The sequence below is a fragment of the Gymnoscopelus microlampas genome (genome assembly GCF_963454915.1).
Source record: "Gymnoscopelus microlampas genome assembly, chromosome: 3".
Taxonomy (NCBI): Eukaryota; Metazoa; Chordata; class Actinopteri; order Myctophiformes; family Myctophidae; genus Gymnoscopelus; species Gymnoscopelus microlampas.
The window spans coordinates 55,940,959-55,960,826 of record NC_139940.1 but is presented as its reverse complement, the minus strand read 5'-3'; the positions used below and the strand labels follow the sequence as shown (position 1 = coordinate 55,960,826).

Below are 19,868 nucleotides of genomic sequence, written 5' to 3'. Positions count from 1 at the left end.
TAGGGGCGGGCCAGAAAGCCAAACTAACCAATCACATATTGATTCTTTAAAAAAAACGTTGATTGCTGTCATTTTGACCAATCCCTACCCCTCTCATCACAGAGCATGTTGATGTTTCTGTTTATAGATTTCAGGTGAAGTGAGTGTCAGGGGGAAATGTTCTCTGTCAACTGAAGCGCAAACAGAACATGACATAATAAGTAATAGTAAACTGTATGAATATGACAGGTGTAAATATGATCTTGACAGTGAATTAAGATAATAGATATTACATCAATATTCACCTTGACTGTGTCCATAGGAGGAGAGGAAGCTACTCAGCACTGGAAAACATTTGATGAAACAATATAATGTTTTATTAATATCAACTGCTAATGATGCTTGACCAAAATAGACAGGATTGCTGAGCAATATTTTGTTGATTTAAAGCAAAGCAGTGTTTTGAATAAAACATTGAAATACTTTTCATAAAGTATGAGGACTATTATAAAGTTACAATCTGAGCCTACACATTGCCTTGATAGAAGAATGTATGTAAAAAATGAATACAATAATATTCTGATATCCAACACATGTTTTGCAGCTTAAGGTAGATATAATAATTATTTGACATAATAGTTATTCCTTCAATAAAATGGTTCAAATACAGTTTCAATACTAATAATAATAGTGAGATACTTACAGAGCAGAACGCAGAGCCACCCAACGTGACCCATCCTCTCTTGTGATGAACGACTAGAAACTACTTTCTACTTCCTATTCACACTGAACTAATAGATACTGCTGTGAGAAACAAGAGAGAGTGTGCATGCACGATCAAGGGAGAGAGAGAGAGAGAGAGAGAGAGAGAGAGAGAGAGAGAGAGAGAGAGAGAGAGAGAGAGATGTTACAATTGATATGATATGAGCTCAGCATTTATTTTTTAACTTTTTCTTTAGTAAATTCAGATCTTATCTTCCTTCCCCATTTTTGGAACAGAGGTTGAGATAAAGATTTGAGCTCATTCATTGCAGGTCTAAATATGTTGTCTTATTAAGCCTTATCCCCAATGGCAAGGAGTTGCATTGGTGCGGTTGACCTTAAAACGGTTTTGTTGCAAGGAGTTGCGACTATAGTTGCATTGGTGCGGTTTGGCCTTTAAGTTGGCTGTGTTTTTGTCCTTCCCTAAAATGCAATTGGCCACAATTCTGCTCTGACACTAGCCGTGTTTCTGGCTTTCCCCTCCGCTTGCCTCTTTGTTACATCTTGTATGGGTGTATAGGAGTAAAAGTATACTGGTTCCTCAGTGAGTTCTATGTTTTTAAGTATTTTTCAAAGCATGTACTTTTGAATACTTAAGCCTGCAGTACCACCACGGCCCAAGAAACATCACGCAGAATGAAATGTTTGGAACGGGGGGAGTCTAGTGCAACGCTCAGGTCCTAGACCTGGTGAGACGAAGGAGGAGCCCGGCCAGGAGGCCACCCACAGAGCCTAGTCCCTCCACGTGCCAGAGCCTCTCCTCTCCCAGTCCCAGCAGAGAAGGTCTGGAGAAGCGGATTGAGTGGCCCTGTCTTGCACTAAGAGGACTGACCATGGGTAACTACTGAGACGCAAGTCGGGGGCTTGATCAACCCCAGCTGGGTCACCTGGGCGAGGGTGTTTGTTGCGAGACCCGAAATACCCGTTGACCCCAGGCTACAACACTGATGATACGTCAAAGTTGTATCCATGTGATGTTTTTCTTTATTAAAGTATATTTAAAAGCAATGACGTTTTTACTCTTACTTGAGTAACATTTTGACTGAGTTACTTTTACTTGTAGTGGCGCAAATTTGACCAGGAGTATCTGTACTCTTACTCAAGTACTGTTGTCGAGTACTTCGTCCACCTCTGTGTGCGTGTGACCACCCCTGCCACTATTCTTCTACTTTTTTTTGTTGTTTTGTTTTTCATTTTCCACTCTGTCATCAGAACAGCCTGAACAGTGTGGTTGGATGTGCTTCCTGTTGTGGTTTGATCATCTCTCCTCTGACTGGCCTTGTGTTGCTACACTGTGTGTAGAACAGGGGTTCCCAACCACCGGTCCGCGGGACATGTACCACCGGTCCGCGAGAACACGGCCGGGAAGTCCAAGTTTTCCCCGCCGTGAATAACCTTGCATCGCCAGGATTTTCCACAGAGCAGAGAAAAGTTGAGTCGGTCACATGAAGATACCAAGGATTAGTCAGACATCACTGTTGAATCCTTGCTATCTTTATCTTTGCCTTTGTTTCAACGTGTGTTGACGTGCGCCGTCACTACAAGCTGTAGCCAATTTTGTCACGATGATGATCGATCGCGCTAATTAAACACTAAACAGGATTATTATTTCATGTCAACATTCAAGTACATCTATCAGAGATGTAACTCAGGTAAAGTAATGCATCACTCAAGTTTAACCATAGAGTTAGAGTTTAACTAATGTTTTCCACCTGTCCAAAGTCATTTCTGGTACAGACATATCCTTTTTTAATCACCCCATTAAAAAAGGATAAGCCATTTAGGTCAATGATATAACGTCATGTAGTGATATAATATAATATATAAATAGCAGCCAGTAATGTGTCGTTGACTGTAAGTCAACTTGTGTTTTGATACGAGTGATGTGTGTATGTTTTAACAGTTACATGCTGCAGTGTTGCAGAGGAGCAGTGGTTACAATGTAGTGTTTCCGAGATCACACACACACACACACACACACACACACACACACACACACACAAGCAGGCACGCACGCATGCACGCACGCACGCACGCACGCACACACAATTTTTGGCTGTGCTTAGGGAGCAGGAGGCCCTAGGCAAGCCCCAGTATGAGGCTCCTGGGTCGGGACCCATATGTGGGTCGCGGACCAATTTTTAAGGGTTGCGAGTATGCCCTTTATTTTTTGTTATAATAATAATAATAATAGTAATAATAATAATAATAATAATAATAATAAATCGTATTCTAGCTTAGCAATATTTCCCTTTCTTTGAAATAAAACTAGAAATCGGGTGCTCCAGTGGCTCCCCTGTTAGAGGCTCTTTGCTGCAGTCCTTACCCATCTGTCTCCTTGTTTCTCTCTCTCTCTCTCTCTCTCTCTCTCTCTCTCTCTCTCTCTCTCTCTCTCTCTCTCTCTCTGTCTCTCTCTCTCTCTCTCTCTCTCGCAGATAGCAGATCTGCAAGCTCTCAACGCCTCGCGCTGCGAGGCGTTGAGAGCTTGCAGATCGGCTATTTTTGGCAAAGAGGCTATGGGTGTCGAGGGAAAAAAGAACAGTAAATGTAAACAAAAAAAGTTAAATCTAAAACACAACTTTATACTATATAGAGGGGTCCCTGCTACATCTCTCTCTCTCAGCTAGGGGGTCCTTGGGATGAAAACCTTGAAGACCCCTGCTCTACAGTATTACGTAGTAGGTGGGGTCATGGAACCAGGAAGGAGCAGCAGGTCGGGAGAGGCTTATTGTCCCCCCAAGTTCCACTCTCCCTATCCAGGCACAGCTAGGCAGCCTGGCAAATAACGTGAAGACTTCAGGACGTGTGGTTCGACTCTGATTTGTCCTTTGACGGACAAATATCCAAAGTAGTACAGTCATGCTTCTTCCAACTGAGAAACATTTCCAGAATCAAACCATTCCTCACATATTCAGACCTCGAAAAAGTAATAAATGCCTTCATCACCTCACGCCTAGACTATTGTAACTCGCTGTATTCTGGGCTCAACAAAAAAGCTATCTCTCGCCTCCAACTCATTCAGAACTCAGCAGCTAGATTACTGACAAACACTAGGAGGCGTGATCACATCACACCTGTCCTGGCCTCCCTTCACTGGCTGCCAGTGAGATTTAGAATTGATTTTAAAATCCTACTGACAACTTTTAAAGCCCTGCGAGGTCTAGCCTCCTCGTACATTTTAGACATGTTGACACCACATCAACCTGGGCGCAACCTCAGATCGTCAGGTAAGGGTTTCCTGACTCCCTTTCAAACAAACCTAGTCACTATGGGAGGTCGGGCATTTACAGCCCAGGCACCTACTCTCTGGAATGCCTTACCCCAGAACCTGAGGGATGCAGACTCAGTGGCACCCTTTAAATCACTCTTGAAAACCTACCTCTATATCAAGGCTTTCTCTTAGACCATGTGATTGTTGTTTTATTGTATTGTTTTCTTGTCCCTGCCTGTAATGACTTGATCTGACTGTTTTTAAACTGAACTGCCTCACCGTCAACACCAAATATGTTCTTGGTGCACTGTATTTGAATGCCACTGTAAAGCACTTTGTAACCATGTTTTGAAAAGCGCTTTATAAATAAAGTTTATCATTATTATTATTATTATTGTCGGTATCAGACGATAACGCAGGAGTCTGTCCCTGTTGCAATGCACTAGACCCCTGGGAGATGGATTGCGGAGGTGGAGCGCCACACCTACCATCAGCTCCCAGTACTTACCTCAGAACTTGCCGCACCCAAGCCGTGCTACTCATATGCCGAGCTGGAGGTGCCCGGGATTGAACCCATGACCACACACACACACACACACACACACACACACACACACACACACACACACACACACACACACACACACACACACACACACACACACACACTAGCTTAGTGTCGAAGTGTCCTTGAGCAAGACACTGGACCTCCTGATGACCAGATTGGTGCCTTGCATGGTTTCCTCTGCTGCTGTCAGTGTGTGTGTGTGTGTGTGTGTGTGTGTGTGTGTGTGTGTGTGTGTGTGTGTGTGTGTGTGTGTGTGTGTGTGTGTGTGCGCGTGTGCGTGCGTGCACGTGTGCGTGTGCTAGGGCATTCACGAATAGTGATTTTTAGCATTTGACTTATTCGACCTAAAAGTAGTCGAATATTCCATTATTTGCCGGTGAAATATCATATTTTTTTCATCCAATACAAACAAGCCTTTATCATTAAAATGCCGCATTGCAAGCCTTGAAAACAATCAGCGATTAAAGGGTTAATGAAACTCAGCTGTGCGTTCTGATTGGTCTAAACCCAAATCAGCTGGTCCAGGCATAGCAGATCTACAACTGCACATTGCCTCACGGATGGACGCGTTGTGAGCTTGTAGATCTGCTATTTTCGGTACAACACTCTTGTACGACGAAGCCTAGCATAACATGCGTTGCTGCTGCTCTGCTCTGCGATGCCATGCTATGCTGCCACCATAATGTGGAATGAACTATCAAAACCCATAAAAGATGTGGACTCTACCCAAACTCAAAGCTAAACTAAAAGAATGTCTGACCTCAAAATACAAATTGAGCATAGTTTAACTGCTTGAGCACCTTGGTAACAGCATCCTCTGCCCCCCCCCCCCCCCCCACCCCTCCTTCCTCTGTAAATATACATGTTGATGCTACTGAGTTTTATACCAATATGTATTGTATTGTATGTATTATATTATATTGTATTGTATGTATTTGCCCTATATTGTCTCTGTCGAGCTTGTAGATCTGCTACTTTTGATGCTTTTGTGTGACGCTGTACTATGATCAAGTAGGGCGTTAATTTATGAAAAAACACAAAAAGTTAGAACATGGAGATCAGAGGTTTCTGCCCGACAGCAACAATATGTATTACTGATGAATTGAGTACAATGGACCACAATAGAAACAAGCCCCCTGGGGCTTTTTGTGTTTATCCTTTTAGCATAACCTTTGGCTGTACTTGTACTGTTACTGCTAATAAAGTATGAATTCAATCAATCTTTCGCCCCTCCTGTAATCAATCAGTTGTGTGTGGTCCTTATTATTACATTCACGTATAAAGATAGAAGCATTGTGTGTGGTTATTATTATATTAGAGAAGCATTTGCACTCAGTAAAACAAGGTTACTTTATAATGTTTTATTAGAAATCATGTCAAAAATGATGTACACTTTACAAAGGTTACTATAGAGCATTATTTGTGCATGCGTGCGTGTGTGCAGCAGTGTCTCCAGGACACAGGATGTTACTGTACCTAGATCTGACACAGAGACACTGATCCATAGGAGGAATCAGACCACCTCCAGCAGTAGAACCCAGCATAGAGTGGTTCAGTGAAAGTGGACTGGAAGGTGTGTAGGTGTGTCAGTGTGTTAGATACCACTTTGTAGAAAGACAGAGTGCCAGCTGGGCAGTCTACATACACTGCTACTCTGTTGGAGCGACGGAGACGGAGGACAGAGTCAGAGGGACGGACAGAGAGTTCAGTCAGCTCCCCATTGTGACTGACATAGTAATCGTTGTCATCATCATCACATCTCAGACTCCACGACTTGTCATTGTGTCCTAACAGACAGTCAACACCATGTCCTCTCCTGTTGATTCCTCTGTATGTCACTGATATACCAACCAATCCACTCCACTCTACCTCCCAGTAACAGTGTCCAGTCAGACTCTCTCTACACAGAACCTGTCTACAGGTGTCAAATCTGTCTGGGTGGTCTGGATATGGTTGATACTCCTTTACATATGTGACCTTCTTGATGTTCTCAGACAGAGAGAGGTTTCTGTGTGCTGTGTTTGGATCCAGTGTGAGTTCACACACATCTGATGAGAGAACAACACACAACACAACACCAGTTTACAATCACAACTTCATAATAATATGCAAATGTAACTTATTAACTCTTTGCCTGCCACTAACAAGATTTCTCATCAGATTATGCTAAGGCGCAGCCTGCCATTGATGAGTTTGGCGAGATTTTGTGTTTTCAGTGGTTTTCCACTAGTTCTGGTTTTTCCACTAGTTCTGTTTTCTCGCCTATGGTTCAAGCTTGCAATGCGTCTGCGATGCGTTGCAAGCTTGAAGATAACCTTTGAGTGACACACATAATGTGTGCCTCTTTCCTAATTGAGAATGATGGAGTCTGAGTTATAAATCAAAGTGTAAATTGGTGTCATGTGGCTACACAGCATCATGCACAGTAAAATCCTCACTGTTCATGTCAGAGTGTAGGAGAAAGGACTCCTGCACACTGTCTTCTTCACTTGTAATTAAAACTAGAGATTTGGAGAACGATTCACACCTTATATTCAGCTTATCTGATACGTACAAATGGAACCAATTGGATCCTTATTTGTACTCAAATGAACCCTTATGCTTCATGTATACTCTCTGACTTTCAGTGGTGGACAGTAATGAAGTATGTTTACTTGAGTATCTGTACTTTAATTGTGTATTTGTTTTTCTGAATATTTACCATTTTCACTCCACCACATTTTAAAGACAAATATTGTACTTTTGACATTACATTTCAAGGAGGGAAAAACTGCATACATTATTAATTAACCACTTAACCAATTGAACCCCAGCATGCCTACAGTATACTGGGGAGAACATTTGCCAAAAATAGCAGATCTACAAGCTCACGACTTGTAAATTGGCGGGCAAAAAAAAACGGTCCAAGTACAGTTGTAACTAGGGTCTGTTCAACTAATAATGGAGGGTTTAAGGGGTTAAACCCTATTTCAAATATAGTGAATAATTATAGCAGATCGACTATTTTCAATATTCATTGTTTTTCCCGGGGAAATATTTGTTTTTGTTTCAATTTTAAAATAAAAACAACTTTTCAAGTAGTATATTATATTTATATAAGTGAATTTAGTTTACTTTCTCTTTATATTTGTGGGGACTTTTCTGCCTTTATTCCATAGTAGAACAAAGAGAGACAGGATACAGGGAAGAGTTGGGGAGTGACATGCAGTGAAGCCGTCACCGGGCTTAGGAATTGAACTCCAGACTCGCTGTCAGGAATCAGAGCCCATGTGGTACGTGCAATGCCAGCTTAATGGAAGGGCTTTAGGTGCTGAAGCACAGAGCACGAACCTTGGGGGGGCACCAAACGGCGTGGAGAAAGTGAAAGAAGAACTATCGCCGAAAAGCGTAAAAATGTAGGAGCAGCAGCTGCTGAAGGAGAAGTACAGTATGGCACTTGGTGTATAATTCTACAATCCTATATATATATATGGACACCATAGGTAGGCAGGGTTCACATAAAACTAGATTGTGTTATGTAATAAACCCCAGGAAATATAGTGCATGTTTTTTGTTACTATAAAGTGAGTCACCTGCTGCTGTTTATATGAGCTGTTCATCAGCTGCTTTGATGTCATGATTGAAACAGAATAAACACTTACACTTCCTCACACCTGGTTTCAGCCTGCACTCTCCACCATGGTCAGCACTGTGGGTGAAGGAGAGACAAGTCATGCATGTATGTTCTATTTGATAATAGAAACAATGATAGATAATGCACTTATGCCATTAAACATTAAATACTACTATACAGCATCAAAGTATGATTTCACTACTCTTAAACAACTAGGCACATTTGCACTGACTGGCAGCAAGTCTCTCCCTACCTAAGAGTCTGCAGTTGTCCAGCAGAGCGCAGCATCTCTTCGTCTCCTGTGTGATTGTAGTTTAAGTCCAACGCGTTTAGATGGGGGTTGGATCTCAGAGCCGAGACCAGATAAGAACAGCCTTTCTCTGAGACCATACAGCCTGACAACCTACACACACACACACACACATACACACACACACACACACACACACACACACACACACACACACACACACACACACACACACACACACACACACACACACACACACACACACACACACACACACACACACAGAGCCAGGGGCCCAAAGCAGGATTAAAGGGATATTTCACCTTCAAACATGTTTGGGGTCATTTCAATTGTCAAATTTGTATTTGTTAATTTGTCTACTCAGGCTTTTGTGAGCACCCCTGACAGTTCTTAAGTTGATTGATTTAATATATATTGATCAGACACATCCCCTTTCTTTACAAGCCCATTCGTCAAACTCCATTTCAACCATGTTAGACTAATTGAAAACATCCTTGGTTCTAGTGACTGATATTGTCCTTCTAATACGTGAAGTGGCCATGTTTGTTTCAATTACCTTTTTTTTTTTTTTTTTTGGGGGGGGGGTGAAAACAATATAACAAAATAAAAAAGGAAAATGGCTTTAATAAACGAGTCACAATATACTTAGACTAGACTAGACGAAGCTCAAAAATGAAGAAGCAAACCTAAAAGAAAGTCACCCTATAGCCCTGTGACTGAATTAACAACAATATGAACTACTGTAGCTGTAAGAAGCACAATATTAACATTTGTTATTATTGAACGACCCATTTATACAAAAAAACCTAGTTCATTAGGGCAATTGGCATCTCTGCACACTCAAAATTGCACTTACTACATGCACATAAGAAACAGCGTGGGCTCTCTATGTTGGTAGCCAGTATGTAATAGTTAGAATGTTGGTAGTGTTAATAATGTTGGTAGTGTTAAGTATTAGCATTGTTAAGAGTGTTGATAGTTTTGAGTATTGCTAGTGTTGACAGTATTAAGTATTGTTCGTATTAGGTGTATTGAGAGTGTTAAATATTATTAGTGTTGAGGACACTGCAGGAAATTGTTTGGTGTATACTGTTATTATACTGTCATTCATTGCTGATGGTGTTTTTTTCTTTTTTTTCTTTTGACTACTAGCTATTGTGTTGCTACACCTAGTACCTTATGTCGTACATTACTTATTTTTACACTGTATCTGTACTTTAACGTCTGTGCTTCCTCTGGCAATTGAGTGTCCCCACAGGATCAATAAAGGTCTATTTATTAGTTTGTCTGACAAAGCTTTTCCATAAAGGACAAATTTAGGTTAAGTTACCCTAACATTTGTATTGATTTGCAATATATTACATGTTTTATAATTTGTATAGTATTGAGCTCTATTCTATTTGATAATGGCTCTACTCCTATATATATCCTAAAACATCAAAGTTGTGAATAATCTTAAAGACTTCATGAAATGGCTTTTTTGCTCATTTAATTTGGAAGGATCAGTCTGAAACGGAAGCCTGATTGTGTCTCAATCAATCACAGTCCCCCTGGGCTATGGGATTGCCTTTAGCCAGAGAAGGCTAATGTTTGTAGCATTAAATTGTGCAGTCCGAGGGAGAGAGAGGGGGGCTTTGTGAAACATGTTCATGTCACTACATTGCTTATTTCTAACCTAAAATGTTTTCAGATACATATTCTAGAGTACTGTTTAAGTTTAAAACTAGCAATAAACTGCCTGGATGTCATCTTGAATGAGATTAAAAAAGGAGTAGCCCTGTAATTAAAATCATGTGTGTTTGGAGGAACATGCAGCTATGGGAATCACACAGGTGATGAACATTCTTATGTAGTCATAAGTTCTTGCTTATGTCATGATGCAGTATGTTTGGAATTATGGATAATGTCATTTATATAAAAGGTTAAGGAATACTGACCCGAGGGTCTCCAGCCTACAGGTTGGACTTGCCAGTCCAACACAAAGCTGCATTATTCCTAAATCCTGCAGATCATTATTGCTCAAGTCCAATTCTATAAGACTAGAGTTGGAGGTGAGAACTGATGATAACTCCTCACAGCATCTCTCGGAGAGGTTGCAGCTATTCAGCCTAAAGAAAGAATAGCGCCAAAATTAGATGTTTCTTTTTGCCTTTCCTATAAAAGAAAGATGACATAATAAATATAGATCCAGTTGTTAGTTCACCTACAGAACTCTTTTGGAGGCTTTGACCACTGGCAGAAGCCTCAGAAGAGCGTCTTCTGAAGCAGAGTATTTCTTCAGGTCAAACACGTCCAGCTCCTTTCCTGATGACAGCAACATGAAGGCCAAAGCTGACCACTGAGCAGGAGAGAGTTTGTCTGTGGAGATACTTCCCGTGGTCAGGTACTGTTGGATCTCCTCCTCTAGAGAATGATCATTCAGCTCATTCAGACAGTGGAGCAGACCGATTGCTTTCTCTTGAGAGAGATTCTCCCTGATCTTCTTCTTGATGTACTGAACCGTTTCATGGTTGGTCTGTGAAATATTTTCTGGCTGTTTGAACAGAATTTGTAAGAGAGTTTGATTGGTTTCCACTGAGAGGCCCAGCAGGAAACGTAGGAACAAGTCCAGATGTCCATTTGGACTCTTTAAGGCCTCATCTACAGCACTCTGGTAAAGGTTCTTCTTAGATTTGTGTCCAAATAGCTGAGACAACTTGGAGGTTTTTTGTGACATTAGGTTGAGACCATCATTCTTGAATGAGAGAAAGACATAAAGAGCAGCCAGAAACTCCTGAACACTCAGATGAACAAAGCTGAACACCTTGACTTCGTGCAACCCACTCTCCTTTTTAAACATCTGTGTGAACACTCCTGAGTACACTGAGGCATCACTGATATCAATTCCACAGTCTTTCAGGTCTGATTCATAGAAGATGAGGTTCCCTTTCTTCAGCTGTTCAAAAGACAGTTTTCCCAGAGACCGAATAGCCTGAATATTCTTTTCATTCAAGTCCGAATCATTTTGATCTTCGTCCAGCTTGAAATTTTGATGTTTGAACTGAACCACTATGAAGTGGATGTACATCGCAGTCATGGTCTTCGGCAGTGCACCATCCTTCTCTCTTCTCAAGATTTCCTCTAGAACTGTAGCAGCGATCCAACAGAAGACTGGAAGGCAACACATGATGTGGAGGCTTTGTGTTTTTTTGATGTGTGAGGAGATGGTTCTGGCCTGGTACTCATCATCAATAAATCTCTTTTTGAAGTACTCCTCCTTCTGGGGGTCAGTGAACCCTCTCAGCTCTGTCACCCTGTCAACAGAAGGGATCAGATTGGCGGCTGCAGGTCGTGTGGTTATCCATATGCGGGCAGAGGGAAGCAAGTTTCCCTTGATGAGGTTTGTCAGTAGCACGTCCACTGATGTTGGCTTCATGACATCAGTCCAGATGGCATTCTTCCGGAAGTGTAGAGGAAGCCTACACTCATCTAAGCCATCAAAGATTAACACAGTTTGGGTCTCTTTGTTGCAGATTCTTGCTGTGTTAACTTCACCAAAAAAGTGTTGAAGAAGTTCTATCAAACTGTACTTCTTCTTCTTCACCAAATTCAACATTCGGAAAGTGAAGGGAAACACAAAGTGGATATTCTGGTTGGTTTTATCTTCTGCCCAGTCCAGAGTGTACTTCTGAGTTAAGACTGTTTTACCAGTGCCAGCCACTCCCTTCGTCATCACTGTTCTGACTTCATCTTCTCCAGGTAAAGGCTTAAAGATGTCTTCGTATTTGATTGGTGCTTCTGGTCTGAATGGTATCCTAAACGCTGCTTCAATCTGACTGACCTCATGTTCATTGCTGAACTCTTCACTCTCTCCCTTTGTGATATAGACCTCTGTGAAGATCTGATTAAGAGGTTTGTTTGGAGTTTGACCGATTTTTGTCCACCCTTCCAAACACTTCAACTCCTTCTGAAGATTAGACTTGAGTTGTTGAGTTTCTAAATGACAAAAAAAAGACAAAGAAAGATAGCATCAGTAAGGGCATCGTATGGCAAATGTGGTCTTCAAATGAGAGGACTTGATCATTCTGAAGTCAAAAGGGCGATTGTTTGTCTGCTGTTGTTGCCATTTAACTGTCTTCTATTTGAGATCAGATGAATTATTGACATATTTAAACAACAGTTCTAAAACCGATAGTCCTAATCCTTGATTCTGACCGGGCTTTAGATGAGGTTGCTGATCTAAGGTCCCACCACTTTCTGACTCTTCTCACTTTCTCCAATGGTGCACATATAGGCGCAGGTACATTTGGTACTGGGCGTGGAAATGACAACTTTGTCGGATGTAAACTAGCATTGACTCTTTGTGTCAGGTGTAATATAGGGCCACATACTGTAACACTACCTGTTGCCTGTTAAGGCAGTACCTGTCACATTTGGAAATAAGCATATACAGTATGTGTATGTGTTTAGTTCATGCAATATCCAGTGTTGTGTTAGAACTTGTATAAAGTTAATATAACGTACAGCCCACAATTACATTGCATGTACAGTATGTGATGAATTTAACCACATTGTTCAAAGGTTACAAATGACCGATATACAACCTCACAATAAAATGAATGAATGAATGAACAAATAAATACAATTTAATTGAGATTGAGGGTATTGGGGTGCTCCTTCCATTCCGACATCTCACCACTCCGACTAGTGGCTTCCGCGTGCGGTTAAGGTTAGGGTTAGGGTTAGGTATAGGGTTCGTCAACGTCGGAAAGGCGACATGTCGGAAAGGAGAAATGCACCCGAGGGTATTAGATTATAATGGTAAAAATGTTCCTTTGGGGGTATTTTTAAAGGTCTGTACTACATCGGATCAAGTCTGCATCCATCGCTTCTTTTCATCAGAATGCTTTGAATGCTTTAAGACAAAGTGTTGGTGTACGTTCCAGACTATTTTCAGTTCACTAAATCAGTAAACAGTCAGGAATGCTTCCATTTAGACCCTAGATGGCCAGAGTCCCTCAGGGGGTCTACACTTGTTCTGCCCCTTTTAACTCTACATCAAATCTCTTTGCTGAAAATAGTCAATAAACAAGCTTACAAGGCACAACATATTGTGAGCTTGTAAAAGTAGTTTTGCTGAATGTTTGCCTATGATATACCCAAAATAGAGTGCATGTGGTTAATCCTCTCCATCATGTTAAAGCTGTGACTTTCAGACTGCTCTCTAGAGTGTTGGCAGTTAAATCAAATGTTTCATAACTCACCACTGTTAGCCGAGTCTTCTGATGGAAGCAAAGGTCCTGCATATGAAGAGGAGTAATGAAGTGAACTCAGTAAGTTGACATAACATTCATTTAATGGGATTATTTTCATTATCTAGGGAGAAAGACATTCATATCTTGCCAGTAGAACTATCATACGTTCCTGGTAACCAATATACAATTGGGGAAATACGTATTGAATGTGTCAACCTTTTCCCCATTGAATATATTTCCAATTATGCTAATTATATGAAGAAATCACGATATGAAAGTCCACACATAATAATGATATTGAATGGCACAGGGATTTTTTTAATGGCGCTTCTAGTATGAAGAAACTAATCATCGACTTAAAATGTTGACCTATTCCTATTGTTGATACCAGGTGTGTCTACTGTCTAGTAATGTACCTAATAATAGCTGAAGAAGGCCACTTAGGCCGAAACGTGGGAGTGCTGCTATGAATAATATTGAGGTTTTTGTAAAAACAAACAGAAAGGGGGGTGGGGGGTATAGTAATTTAGTTACATCTGTTCTTACCAAGGGTCTCCAACAGGTGGGGTTCATGTTGTTCAAGGGCACTGTAAAATGCTGCTCTGGTATCAGTTCCCCCGTGATCTAGCCTGGCTGTATACAGTTCCCTCATTTGGTCCATGCTTGTCTTCTCAGCTTTAATCCTGGCATAGAGCTCAGGAGGGACAATGGCTCTGTCTACTAAACAGTCTACTATAGCCATGACCATGGAAATCTTTTGAATCAACAGTGCCCTGTGCTGGATCACAAAACGTGCTGTTTGCAAGAGACAATGATAGTTGAGTTAAATGCACCACAGGCAATTATGTCATATCAATCAAACATAAAGTTATCTGCATTGTACATCCCCACATGCATAGCAGTGTAACTACTGGTATATTCATATTTGGTATATATGTGAATATATATGTCGGAATAAGATATTGATGTACACGAAAAAGCTCACCTTTTTCTGCATCCTTTTTTTCTGAAGTCAAGATGTCAACAGCATCCTGTTGTACACAGTCATGTTATTTCAATGATATCATGCCTGAAGCACTATTAAACTGCAAATATGTCTTAAATGGTATTGACTGCATTTATGGTTTCACACCTAAAACCAACCACCTGGGATGTTTTGATGTTATAGTTTATGTAGAATAAAACTTTTTAGAAATAGTTCATCTTTTACCCAAGGGGGACAACGCCTGTTGAAGGTTGAAGCTGTTTACCTGCTCTGAGGAACCTTGTATTTCTCCACAATCACCATCATCCACTCTGGACTCCATCTCACTGCTGTTGAAAGAGGTGTCAATTTCATTATTGAAGAAACTGTGTGTGTGTGTGTGTGTGTGTGTGTGTGTGTGTGTGTGTGTGTGTGTGTGTGTGTGTGTGTGTGTGTGTGTGTGTGTGTGTGCGTGCGTGCGTGCGTGCGTGCGTGCGTGCGTGCGTGCGTGCGTGCGTGCGCGCGTGCATATGTGTGTGTGTGTGTGTGTGTGTGTGTGTGTGTGTGTGTGTGTGTGTGTGTGTGTGTGTGTGTGTGTGTGTGTGTGTGTGTGTGTGTTTAAAGTATACAATAGGGCATAAGTGTCCCACAGGGATTGTAAGACTGTGGGGAAGGAGTGGGCTGAAAACACGTTAGATGTCGGCCTCACCATGATGCAACTGTTGAAGGTTGCTGTTTTCCACTCTGTTTTTGTACAATTACACCCAGTGTCTCCTCAGCTGTGAACACCATCCACAGCTACCGTACAGCAGCCGACCAATCAGCACAAGCTTATCACAGTCTCCATCCATAAAAACACATAGAGGGTGATAGCTGATAAGCCCATAGACTGATACCTAACAAGTAACTACTGATGAGGGCTGATAGGAATCAGTGCAAGATAAAATACCAGAGTGACAACATGCTGGCCAAGGTTACTAAAAAGCATAAAACTGCAAATCCCCATTTTCAGTAGTCTGTTGTCCTAATGATAAACTGCTGATTGAATACGAATTGGTTATTTGATAATTTGATGATTTGTTGTCCTGTATTAAATCCCCAATCATCGGTTTGAACTCTATTTCTGGCTGGCTTTCTGCATTTGCGTTGAATAAGGAATAGACACATTGTTTGTGTTTAATTAGTGTAACTGGTTGCATATTTGTGTTGCAATCAGCTGCAGCTGTTGAGGCCGTGCTCAAACACCCGGACATAGATGCATGGCAGAGGTTTTTCCTTGACCTCTAGGAGGTATGTGCATGCAAAGTTTCACACCGATCGGTGCAGATATAGGTAAAAATGCGAACGGGCCTGTTATAGCGCCACCATGAGACTGATTTAAAAAAATGTAAGGTGGCATTTCTTCCTCGGCCTAGTGGGAATGTCCGTGTCATTTTGTAAGATTTGAGGCATTTTGTTCAAAACGGACCACGTACTGCTGCAAGTTTTGGAAGCCAATCTTAGCCAATCAGAATGGAATATAAAAAATCGGACAGATCTGTCTTGATCACATGACCATGATAGACCATGACTAGATGAAATCTGTAGGAGTAATACAATATATACAAAAACGACAGGGGGCAAAACATAGCCTCGACCAAGCCTTCGGCCTGGTGGAGACAAAAAGGCTGGTCAAATATTACCTAAGAAAGAGGCGTAAATTGTAAAAAAAAATAGCCTATGGCATGTATGTCATGCTTAGTGAGCTTGTAGATCTGCTATTTTCACAATTTATCGGTGGAACCAAGTCAAACAAAATCAAATGCATCAACTCCTATAATTCCAAGTGCTTGTCAGGGTCGGGGTCCGCAGAACAAATATATATATATATATATATATATATATATATATTATTTTGGTGGGTCGCGACTTGAAAAGTACAATACTCTGCAGACATACGTAACTTCGACATGGCATCAACCTGAGGTGTCAGACAACCACAACCACTAACTAAGTCATGCAGTCATTTGAAGCAGAGCTTCCCCTTCAGACAATAATCTACACGCTACTGAGACACACAGCTCCACAAACATCATGCAAGACTGGAGCCTTGTTTTGATGGAATGTGATAAAACTTAACGTGTTCATCTGGTCGAAGTATTAAATATGGATTTTAAAATGACATAGCCATTATCTTAGCAGTTCAGTATTTCATACTTTCATACATGTTATACAATGTGACCATGCAAACCACGCAAACATCTCATCAAACATTTGTAATATTTCATGCTATAGGATGATCAATTGACATCCAGATTAAATTGAGACAATTTACCTTCACAGAGGAGAAGTTGAAAGACAGTATTCACCAGGGTGTTTAGTTTAGTTTAGTTTATTACGGATCCCCATTAGTCCTCACCACAGTGAAGACTATTCTTCCTGGGGTCCAAGGGTGTCTGAATTCATCTGAGGGTGTTGTCACTAACATCCTCAAAATCAAACGAACTCTGTGACGTCAATGTGGTTTAAACAGTAACTAATTGTCAGGCAGAGACAAAAGTAATAAATGTATTTATGGTGTCGGTCAACATGTGTACACTGCAATAGTAATGGATGTTCCACATGTATAAAAAGTTCTTACATTTGCAGTCTAGCCTGCAGTTTATCAGCAATCTGTTTTACTGCAGTGCAGACATCACAAGTCTGATCAAAAGTCAACATGTCATATTATGATTGAACATCATTAACTGCTATTTATTTGACCTGATACGTTCTTCTGCCCTCCCCAACCTGAGAATAATATGTTGCTGAAATTACGTTTCTCAATAAAGCAAAGAGTGTGAAAAGACATTAAATTACTGATTGTTTTTATGACATTACTTCACGTTGTACTCCAGATATGATCATTTTCATTATGTTCAGAATATGAAAACGTTCTCACCATGAAAAAATGTGTGTTGGAGAGAGTTTATGTATTGGTATATATGCACATTATGGGATATGTGAGTAATTTATACTTTTCTTTTATACTGTTCTTTCACAATTTAAGACTTTTCATGGCCAGTTTTATGAATAATTTCAATTAGCGATACCTTTGTGCCATACATCACTGTTTATGGCAGTACACACATAAACAAGACTTACTTACTTACTTATCCCAATTATGCCATCTGTCTTTCACCATCTTCTCTATGGTCCCCCAGCTCTGATGGTGTTGCTGGAGCTCCTTCACTATCGTCCTGACCTACACCATGTCATTTTAGGCCTCCCTTTCTTTCTTTTGCCTTCTGGGTCCAGTGTACTGCGACTCTTGGGATTGCGCTGATTCTAATTCTGCAGGACATGGCCAATACAGGTCCATCCACCTGCATGTCTATTGAATATGCAGTGCATGTCATCTTTTTCTTTGTTATCGTTCTTCTAAATTTAGAGTAACCATTATTTTTATTTTTTTATTTTTTTATGATGTTTCTCCCCAATGTAGTTGTTATGCCAATTCATTCCTCCCCACACCTGGCATAGATCTGTGCTCAGAGGTTTTGTTTTTCAGTTAATGTGTGTCCCATATGATACTGTCAACAGCATCATAAATGTTATGTTAATGTGTGTCCCATGCTGCAGTGGTTTTCAAACTTTATCATGTCAAGGAACCCCAAATTGACACTGAAGAGGAGGACAAAGTACTCAACCCCAGTACTTGAGTAAGAGTACAGATACTCCTGGTCAAATTTACTCCACTACAAGTAAAAGTAGCTCAGTCAAAATGTTACTCCAGTAAGAGTAAAAAAGACATTGATTTTAAATATTGTAAATTTCAGTAAAATTCAAAAGTACAACTTTGAAAAATACTTAAAAGTACAAGTAAAAGTACATGCTTTTAAAAATAAGTGTGCTTCTTAATTTTTATATCAATGAATTGCAGTAATGTTTTCACAATGAATTTATAGGACCTTGTCAGTAACTCTCCGAAACCACCTGCACTGCACTGATGTGCTTGTGTTATACAACCACTATGTTATACAAAGCCTGCAGAAACACCTATAAAAACATAGAAATGACTGAGGAACCAGAACTAGATACTTTTACTCCTATACACCCATACAACATGTAACAAAGAGGTGAGCGGAGGGGGAAGCCTCCGCTCACCTCAGCAGAAGTGTGGCCTTCCCTAAAATTGCATTTTAGGGAAGAAAAAAATAAACGGTCAACCTTAAAGTACTCAGTACTTTACAGCCTCCCCAGAAATGTACTTGAGTAAAAGTACAATATTTGCCTTGGAAATGTACTCAAGTAAGAGTAATAAGTATCAAAAAAATCGAATACTCAAGTAAAGTACAGATCCTCAGAATATGTATTTAAGTACAGTACTCAAGTACATTTACTCTGTTACTGTCAGCCACTGCTTATTAGTCCGCGGGCCCCCATCTGAAAAGATATGCCAGGGACCCCCATAAGAGAAGATCTTTACGGCTCTAACAGTGATTCTCAACCATTTTAATTTCAAGGACTCCCAGTTTGACATGCAATTTTATATTGTAAAATCAATGATAATTTAACGGGTCCAATTGTACACTCTCTGAGTTACAGACCCATAAGGGTCCATTTGGTTCCTAACTATCTATCATTTAGCTGGGGACCCCCTGGAACTTACTGTCAACAGCAACATAAATGTTAAAAAAGTAGTTCACCCAAAACAAATTGTATTTTTGTGTGAACTACTCCTCTAATGCCATTAATGGGGTTTTCATTTACTTATTATGTCAGTACTGATGATCTGGAAAATCACATCAACTTCTATTTCAGTTTATTGTCACATAAGATATGAAAGGTTTATTTGACTGTGCTGAAGTTATACTTCTCAGAGACTTATTTTTCGTCATTATCTCGCCATTTCTTGGGCATGTGCCAAAGTCTTTGCAAATGGCACACAAATCTGCCATTACAGTATAGTGTTTGGGGGGCGTTACCAATGCTAATAACAAACAAACAGCCAAAGTGGAATTCATCATTAAGAACACCAGTGTAAGAGTAGATTTGTATGAAGGTTTAGTGCATCAGTTGATTTCTCTTAACAGAATATAAAGAGAAACTCTGAGACATCTAAGAGAATGTTACTGCATGATCCCATTGTCACTTTGAAATCTAATTGGTTCTCAAGAATGACCATAAAAACAGAAAACTATGACTTTTCACACACAAATAAATATAAAAAATAAATTTACAGCTCTAATGAGATCAAAATGACCTGTTGGAGTTAATGGTTATGATCTGTCAATGCAATCTGTAT

General features: G+C 40.4%; 1 long non-coding RNA gene and 1 pseudogene across 2 annotated transcripts in view; both read right to left on the bottom strand.

Annotated features, from left to right (window-relative positions):
* The window catches only part of LOC311041932 (NACHT, LRR and PYD domains-containing protein 3-like), a 120,571-nt pseudogene extending 107,898 nt beyond the window's left edge, over positions 1-12,673 (bottom strand). The window contains exons 1-4 of the transcript XR_014602874.1: positions 12,655-12,673; positions 10,342-12,379; positions 8,387-8,536; positions 8,162-8,208 (exon numbers count right to left, since the gene is read on the bottom strand). The product of XR_014602874.1 is annotated as an NACHT, LRR and PYD domains-containing protein 3-like (transcript). The remainder of the gene's footprint in view (positions 1-8,161; positions 8,209-8,386; positions 8,537-10,341; positions 12,380-12,654) is intronic.
* Positions 12,674-14,157: 1,484 nt separating this feature from the next.
* On the bottom strand, positions 14,158-14,948 carry LOC311041686. Its single transcript, XR_014600439.1, has 3 exons — positions 14,889-14,948; positions 14,624-14,669; positions 14,158-14,433 (listed from the first exon to the last, which is right to left on the bottom strand). It is a non-coding gene; the product is annotated as an uncharacterized lncRNA (long non-coding RNA).
* Positions 14,949-19,868: the final 4,920 nt, after the last annotated feature.